This window comes from Larimichthys crocea, chromosome XVII (assembly GCF_000972845.2).
Source record: "Larimichthys crocea isolate SSNF chromosome XVII, L_crocea_2.0, whole genome shotgun sequence".
Lineage (NCBI taxonomy): Eukaryota > Metazoa > Chordata > Actinopteri > Sciaenidae > Larimichthys > Larimichthys crocea.
In genome coordinates this window covers 91,212-99,726 of record NC_040027.1, presented here as the reverse complement: position 1 = coordinate 99,726, position 8,515 = coordinate 91,212, and the positions used below count along the sequence as shown (strand labels likewise).

At 40.0% G+C, this 8,515-nt stretch overlaps 1 protein-coding gene across 3 annotated transcripts in view; it reads left to right on the top strand.

The window, feature by feature from the left end:
• The window catches only part of rabgap1l (RAB GTPase activating protein 1-like), a 113,674-nt gene that overhangs the window by 57,444 nt on the left and 47,715 nt on the right, over window positions 1-8,515 (top strand). The window lies entirely within an intron of this gene.

Here is an 8,515-nt window from a genome sequence, read left to right as displayed (position 1 = left end):
TATCCAGTATATTGCCAACAGACACATAGATAAATGGGACAAATCCAGATGTTTACACTTCCTGCAATGGCTTGTGCAACACCATACAGTAATGCACCACCAGGTCATTATCCTCTGGAGAGAGAGCTGGATGTGGTCGAGTGTGGCACAGCTAGACAGTGAGCTTAGCATCGTCATCATATCACCATGATCCAAAGGATCTTCGGCCTAAATACTTTCCACCACTGCAATGGGTGAGTCAATGAAACAGACAGTCAGGGGGATCCAGGAGGCGGTTTGCAATGTGTTTGTTCCATTCCAGACAGAGGTAAGAGAAGACTGAGGATCTGTGTCGTGATAAGACCAGGAGCAGCATCAATCTGAAGGGAAGACAAGGCTATTCTTGACTGACAATTCCAAATCCATTTGGTTTTCATGTTATTTCAGCTGCTGAAAAACGTGGCTGGCAGAGTGGGTTGTGATGATGTACAACCGGACACAGGATGGATTGTTGGATCTTCCTGATTGACAAAACCAGTACATACCAATTCACTAAGCAGCTTCAAGAGCGAGAACACAAGCCTATAGAAATTGTTGGCGTGGAAACCTGTGTAAAACAGAACTATATACATCTACAAGCTGAAACTATGTAAGTAAAACAGATATACAAATGTTGGCCATCGTTCAAAAGTTTGCAGATGCCCTAATAAATATTGAGAGATAAAAGAAGCATTAGTCCACCATAGTCTGAATCTAACGTACCGTGTGTATGTAAGCCTGTGTGTGTATTCTTCAGTATGTGTGTACCCATTAGATTTATCCCCTGGTGGCTTTTAAACTGACTGACTGAAGGCGGAAAAAAAGACAGAAAAGGAGATGGAAATAAGTAGAGAAGGAGTGGGAGACGCAAAGAGCAGGGAGGGAAGAGAGACAGAGACAGATCAAGATAGATAACAGAGAGAAGAGAGAGAGAGAGAGAGAGGGAGAAGAGAGAAGAGAGAGAGACAGATCAAGACAGAAGCTGAGAAAAAGAGAGATAAAGAAAGAGAAGAGAGATATGTACAAAGAGGGAATGAGAGGCTTCCTCTAATTGTTGCCTGGGGGCTTGTTGGGGAGACATGCATTACTCAGACCTCACCGACAGGTAACCTACTTAACTCACGCAGCTAAAAATAAAAACTGCTGATGTGTCCAAACCTGCACTCCACCTCCACATCCTCTTACATCCAGCAGCATTTCATTTACCAGACTGGCCCGACTGGTGAAAGCTGCCACAGGCAAAGAGTCAAGAGGCTTTTCCTCGGCAAAAGAGCTGACTGGAGACACACTGTAGTCATACAGGAGCAACACTACTGCATCCACACGGCAGACCAGGTTTATTAATAAATCACTGCTGGTTTATAAAACATGTCGGCTGTGCTTTACAATATGATTTGTTATGATGTTTTATGTTTTGTAAAAATTCAATGCATAACACCCATTAAAGAGCACATTCTAAATTGTATAGTGTGGCTGCAGCTTCCACTGCCGCGTCTGCCTTTCTGTGTCACACACCCCTACACACATGCGCAGTAGTGGTAATCGGCGTCAGGCCTGACTGTACCGTAAATGATCCTATAACACAGATCCTCCAGGAATTCACGATGTTGCAATTTGCAACTTCAACGCAACTTCAATGAATCCCCGTGAATTCGGGGGTGTTGCAATTGTAACCAATCACCGCAACTTCCGCGCTGTCTGCCCGGGGGATTAAACTCGGGTCAGGGACGGCCGCACGGTGCGGGAGGATCCCCTCATGGGACCTCTCCCCGGCGCTGGCTGGCCCCCGCCGGGCGCATTTCCCCGCGACCGGCTCTGTGTTTACAGCGCCCGGACCTCGCCGTTTCCCGGGGCCGTGGACTCTCATTAAAGGGTTAATGAGCTATCATCTTGTTGTTTTTATTTTCAGTTAGCTCATACTTCAAGCTGAAAGGTAATGGTCAGATCAGCTGCTTGCTGGCAGCCCTAATAAGAACACAAACTGTTTGAGAGTTTCTGTAAAGAGAGATTTTTTTCCTACAAATAAAAAGATAATTTTATTTGGTCATAATTTGTCTGTAGCTCATTTTGTTTAAAAAAAAAATCGTGAAAAAATCGTAGCGCGAACAAAAAATCGTGACTCAAATCGTAAGTTGAGTGTATCGTTACATCCCTACTATCAAATAAGGGTTCATAAAGTCCACAAAATATATAACATAACATTTTAATACATTTAATTTGAAAGACATATAGATGTCAGTTGGACAAAAGAACTGATCTATTGTAAACTCCAATAAACCTCTCAAAGCAACTATCTGAAGTTCAAGTCATACATTATACAATATTAGAATGTGCTCTTTAATGGGTGTTATGCATTGAATTTTTACAAAACATAAAAAATCATAACAAATCATATATGTAAAGCACAGCCGACAATGATTTTATAAACCAGCAGTGATTTATTAATAAACCTGGTCTGACCGTGTGGATGCAGTAGTGTTGCTCCTGTATGACTACAGTGTGTCTCCAGTCAGCTCTTTTGCAGAGGAAAAACCTCTTGACTCTTTGAACCTGTGGCAGCTTTCACCAGTCGGGCCAGTCTGGTTAAATGAAATGCTGCTGGATGTAGAAGGATGTGGAGGTGGAGTGCAGGTTTGGACACATCAGCAGTTTTTATTTTTAGCTGCGTGAGTTAAGTAGGTTACCTGTCGGTGAGGTCTGAGTAATGGACTGTCTCCCCAACAAGCCCCCAGGCAACAATTAGAGGAAGCCTCTCATTCCCCTCTTTGTACATATCTCTCTTCTCTTTCTTTATCTCTCTTTTTCTCAGCTTCTGTCTTGATCTGTCTCTCTCTCTCTCTCCCTCTCTCTCTCTCTCTGTTATCTATCTTGATCTGTCTCTGTCTCTCTTCCCTCCCTGCTCTTTGCGTCTCCCACTCCTTCTCTACTTATTTCCATCTCCTTTTCTGTCTTATTTTTCCGCCTTCAGTCAGTCAGTTTAAAAGCCACCAGGGGATAAATCTAATGGGTACACACAATACTGAAGAATACACACACAGGCTTACATACACACGGTACGTTAGATTCAGACTAATGGTGGACTAATGCTTCTTTTATCTCTCAATATTTATTAGGGCATCTGCAAACTTTTGAACGATGGCCAACATTTGTATATCTGTTTTACTTACATAGTTTCAGCTTGTAGATGTATATAGTTCTGTTTTACACAGGTTTCACAGCCAAACAACTTCTATAAGCTTGTGTTCTCGCTCTTGAAGCTGCTTAGTGAAATTGGTATGTACTGGTTTTGTCAATCAGGAAGAATCCAACAATCCATCCTGTGTACGGTTGTGTACATCATCACAACCCACTCTGCCAGCCACGTTTTTCAGCAGCTGAAATAACATGAAAACCAAATGGATTTGAGAATTGTCAGTCAAGAATAGCCTTGTCTTCTCTTCAGATATGATGCTGCTCCTGGTCTTATCACAGACACAGATCATCAGTCCTTCTCTTACCTCTGTCTGGAAATGGAACAAACACATTGCAAACAGCCTCCTGGATCCCCCTGACTGTCTGTTTCATTGACTCACCCATGGCAGTGGTGGAAAGATATTTAGGCCGAAGATCCTTTGGATCATGGTGATAGTGATGACGATGCTAAGCTCGCTGATTCTAGCTGTGCCACACTCGACAACATCCAGCTCTCTCTCCAGAGGATAATGACCTGGTGGTGCATTACTGTATGGTGTTGCACAAGCCATTGCAGGAAGTGTAAACATCTGGATTTGTCCCATTTATCTATAGTGTCTGTTGGCAATATACTGGATATAACCTTAAGTGTATGAGCACAGGCAGGGTGACCCTGTGGCTTGTTAGGTTTCTAGCTTCCTGATGCAAGGTTAGGATTTATACAGTACATTTAGATAGTTCATGCAAATTTTGAGTGAATGAGTGGGCCTATCTTTCAAATCAGAGGCTCTATCTGTACTCATGGCACAGGTAGAGCCTCTGATAACATAGTCATTGCGTATAGAAATAAGGTTTGTTACCACAGTGTACAGCAGGGATACTGAACTGGGGCACTGTGACGGAGAACTGATGCTGCTGATGAGGCTGCAGTTCCTCCTGAACACCTCAGCCTCCCTGCAGAGATCAAAGAGCTGCCAGCTTCAACGCACGCACACACGCACGCACGCACGCGTGCACACACACGCATCCATCCAAATAAGCAGCATATAAGTCTTGTTGCAGCAAGCAGTTAGCAGGGAAAGGTATGCATCAGCTCAGGTCTGCAGTGAATTTAAGAATGAGTCCACTATATAACAAAATGAATTTGGTTGGGAGATATTAAGGGGGAACATAAGATTGACTGTAGCTTTTTTATTCACACCATTCACAACAAAGTTACATTGTCATTCTTAATTGCGCTCTACTGAACTTAATACAGACTAGATGCTGTAGTGCTGCAACTTACTCTCTCTGTACTGCAGAGTGTGGTGTGGTAATGTTTTTGCATAGCAAAACAAGAATATATTCACAAAAAATAATAATAAAGTTAAGTAAATGCCACTCATTGTCAAAATATCATAATCACCATAAAAAACTGGTACGTTGCACTACACCTAGTAAACTCTTTAAACACTATACACATTTATTTCTGTGTGGACAGTATGTATTTTTTCCTCTCAGCTTAGCAGGACTTGTGAACAAATTTTTGGTGTTGCAGACAAAACCTGCGTTCTTTTAATTTCATAGCAGGAAGAGAGCATTGACGCATGAAATACGTGGAACCACTGTCAGAGAAAAGGCTGGTCTTGTAAGCCTGCATACTGAGACCACAGGGCTTAAACGTCTTTGCATGTTTGCTTTCTGCATTAAAATGCGAGGAGATGAGGCAAACATTTTGGAGGACACATGGAGGTGTAAGGAGAGGAGGGAAGGAAATGAAGTAGAAAAGAGAATAGACAATGTAAGAGTTTAGAGAAGTATGTATCAGAGAAGAGAATGAAATGGAGAAAGCAGTAGAGGAGATGGTACAGTAGGAGATGAGACATGAAAGAGGAGAGAATATGGAGGCAGAAAAACAGGAGAAAAGTGAGATGAGGAATGAAGGGTAAGGGAGTAAAGAATACAAGGAGAAAAGGAAATATGCAGGTGGAAATTAAGGAGATTAAGCAGACTAGAGGACGTCCTCTCCTCATTTCTTGTGCTGTTTTTTGAGTAATGAGGCTGTTAATTAGTAGAGGCATGCATGGTTTATTAAATCAAAGTGTTTACAACTTTCACTGTCAACCAGATTCTTGCTGGTCTTTGCTGATGTTGCCATGGTAATTACAGTGTCATAAATGTGTTTGTGATTGATGGGCTAACTCATAAATAATAATACATTAATCATTGCTTTATAATTATTTTAAAAGAAATGTTTTTGCACAATCTGTAATTAATTAAGCTGTTCTTTGTTTTGCTGTCCTGTAATCACTTGTAAGTAACAAAGAAACCACACCATGTAAATGTGACACATCACTTTTCTGAAGACAGTAAGCGGGGGTTCAGACAGGATCAGGCACCGCAGCAAAAACGAAGGTCCTTCAGTTCATTTCAGTGGGGGTCATGCATTTCCACACCGGCAGTCCGCAACGTAGGGGTTGCCTCAAAAAAACGCACCGGCATGCGGGAGAGAAGTTGAGCCAGAGGAAAAACGGAACCCCACGTCACGCTCCGCAAGCCACTCAGACACTCAGATCGGTCAAACCTCCACAGACAGCCTAAAATCTCTCTGAAGCAAAGACTATCCAGGTGGATTCACTGACTAAATTCTGACAATCTACCTGTGTGTGTTCTCACTTTTATTTCATGTACCAGCTTCTAAATCTGAGTCTGAAATAAAAAGTTATTTCCTGATTTATTTAAATTCAGCACGCATACACACGCCCACGGCAACCCACCTCATCTCCCCCCACCCCCCCACCACCGGACAACCCTGCTACGAGTTGCTGCAATCCCTGATCCTGTCTGAATGCACGCTAACTAACTGTCAGAAACGTTTCTCACTTAAACTGTTAGTGGTCTTTGTAAAGATGAAAATATGTTTGTATGGGGCATGAATGTGGTGTTTCTTTCTTTAATCTACAGTAGGAGCAATCTTAATTGATTAATAATTTTGTCTGTTAAATGTCAGACAACAGCAGAAAATCTATGATTCACTAAAGCACATCAAATTGTTAGTTTTGTCCAATTAACAGTTCAAAACAAAAATTGTTCATCAGTTTACAATCACAGAAAACAAAACAAAAAAATAGTATAGTTGCCAATTAATTTTTAATTAATTTTCTGCTGTTCAGCTGTATTTAAAGTGTGTAAAATGTAAGATGACCCAAATTAACAACTTATTCTTCAGCATAGGAAACAACATATCCAGATATGTCCCATGTTATATTATTTCTTTTGGTTTATAAAAAGGAGTTAACAAAACTTGAAATGTGATTTAGCAATCTTTTGTGTTCCATTTAAGAAATTAGTTTTGCTGTCAGATTAAGACAACCATGAACACATGATAAAAATAAAAAACTCACAAGACTACCTTGATTCCAGAAGAGCTGCATCTTTTTCTTTTTTCTTTTTTTGTGCCTCAGAAGGAACACAATGTAAAAACTGTTAGTTCAATTTCCAACACATAATGCACAGAACGATACACCACCTCCACACTACAAATCTCATTAAAGCATTACACACAGTTGCAAGCAGCTTCTATCAAACCCTTTGGGAGGTGTGTGTTGTTTGTATATGTGCATGTCTGTGTGTATGTGGTTGCCATGTTAAGCATATACTTTAACCATATGTATTTTCACTCATACAAAATAAGCATATCATAGAATACTGGCAACATAGTAAACAAAGAATTATATTTAGCTAATCGTTGACTGTAATTTTAAAGTGTAGTACAGTAGCGGTAAATGAAATGCAATGTATGCATAATTGTCTTCGTGATTATTTGAATACATTGGAAGTGGGTGATTGTAAATCAGGAATTAGCAGTCAATATTCTGTCATAAGGTTTTGGTTGTAGCTGGATTCTTTATTTTGCTAGATTTTTATTCAGTTTACAAACACAAAATAAATCGAGCTGATCAAGAGGAATAATGACAACTAAATGTATGTAAGTTATGCAAATTACCACCTGACATAACTCACAAATTTTGTATGTAGCATGTTAAATAATAAAAACATTAGAATGCCAAGGGGTTGAGGCACTGCACAGTTTGGCCGGGGAACTTTGTTACATGTCATTCTTTATCTCACTCTCCCTTTCATGTCTACGGACCACTATCTAATAAAGGAAAAAAATATTTATTTTAAAAAAGTGCATCCATACAGTAAAATTACAGAAATATAAAAATAACAATAACATTGTGATTCAAATTGAGTAGGAAAACAACAAGTGGTAATTTTCATTATGCATTAATCTGAAGATTGTTATGTTCACTTGGTTCATAAATGATCAGTTATTGAGTTTATAATAGTAAAATTCTAAAAAGAAAAAAAAAAAACTAAAATATTGACATTTAAGGAACTGGAACAGGATAGTTTTGGCTGTTGTCCATCATCTAGTTTTTGCTGCTCTAAAATCAATCCAAATGAACAAATTAAGAAGCCATGCATGTCAGATTAAAAGTCATAAACAGTACGGACTTACATATGTTAAAGTTACAAATGTGTCCTCCAGGGTCATTGATGTTTAATTTGAAAAAGTACGTGCCCACCTTTCAGGGGAAAGAATGTTTTTTTTTTTTATATTTGAGAAATGGGGAAGCATGGAGGGAGAAGGGCATGCAGTAAAGTCCCAGGGACATTGCAATTACATAGTAATACATCTTAAATGTTAGGCTGCCACCTTAGTGATCAAGTTATGCCAGTCTGTAAGTGATGATTCAAAAACCTCTATTTTTGTACAAGCAATGTCTGTTTTAATCAATTCAGTGAGTACTGCTGGGATTTTAACTTTTAGGGTAAAGAGATTTTAATTCACAAATACATGGAAGCAATAACTGTCCTCTTGTCCAAAAGAAAAAAACAACATATGAACATGATTTTTGCAATATTTTCCACAAACATGCAGAAAACTGCCTTTCCTTTTTGCGAGACACTCCTCACTTAAATTCCCCCGTTCTTTTCTCTCTAGTGTCAGGAAACAATGAGAGGAAAGAAGCAAGAAAGATGAGAATTTCTCACTCACACACTCTCCCATTTTCTCTCTGATACACACAAACACACATCAAGGCCAGTCAGGCTCAGGGTTGGTTTATCTGCAGCTTACAGTGAGTTGTTGGAGAATGCTGTGCTGCCAGTCTTCTCTCCAGTAGTGTTTGCAATGTGCGTGTGATGGTGTGCGTATGACTGACTGTGTGTATGTGTGTGAGAAAACAAAGTGAGGGGGAAATAGCAGAGTGCCGATGTGTGTACAGTATGTGTGTTTGTGAATGAGACCCACAAAGGAACACAAGCAGGCATGTTTGGT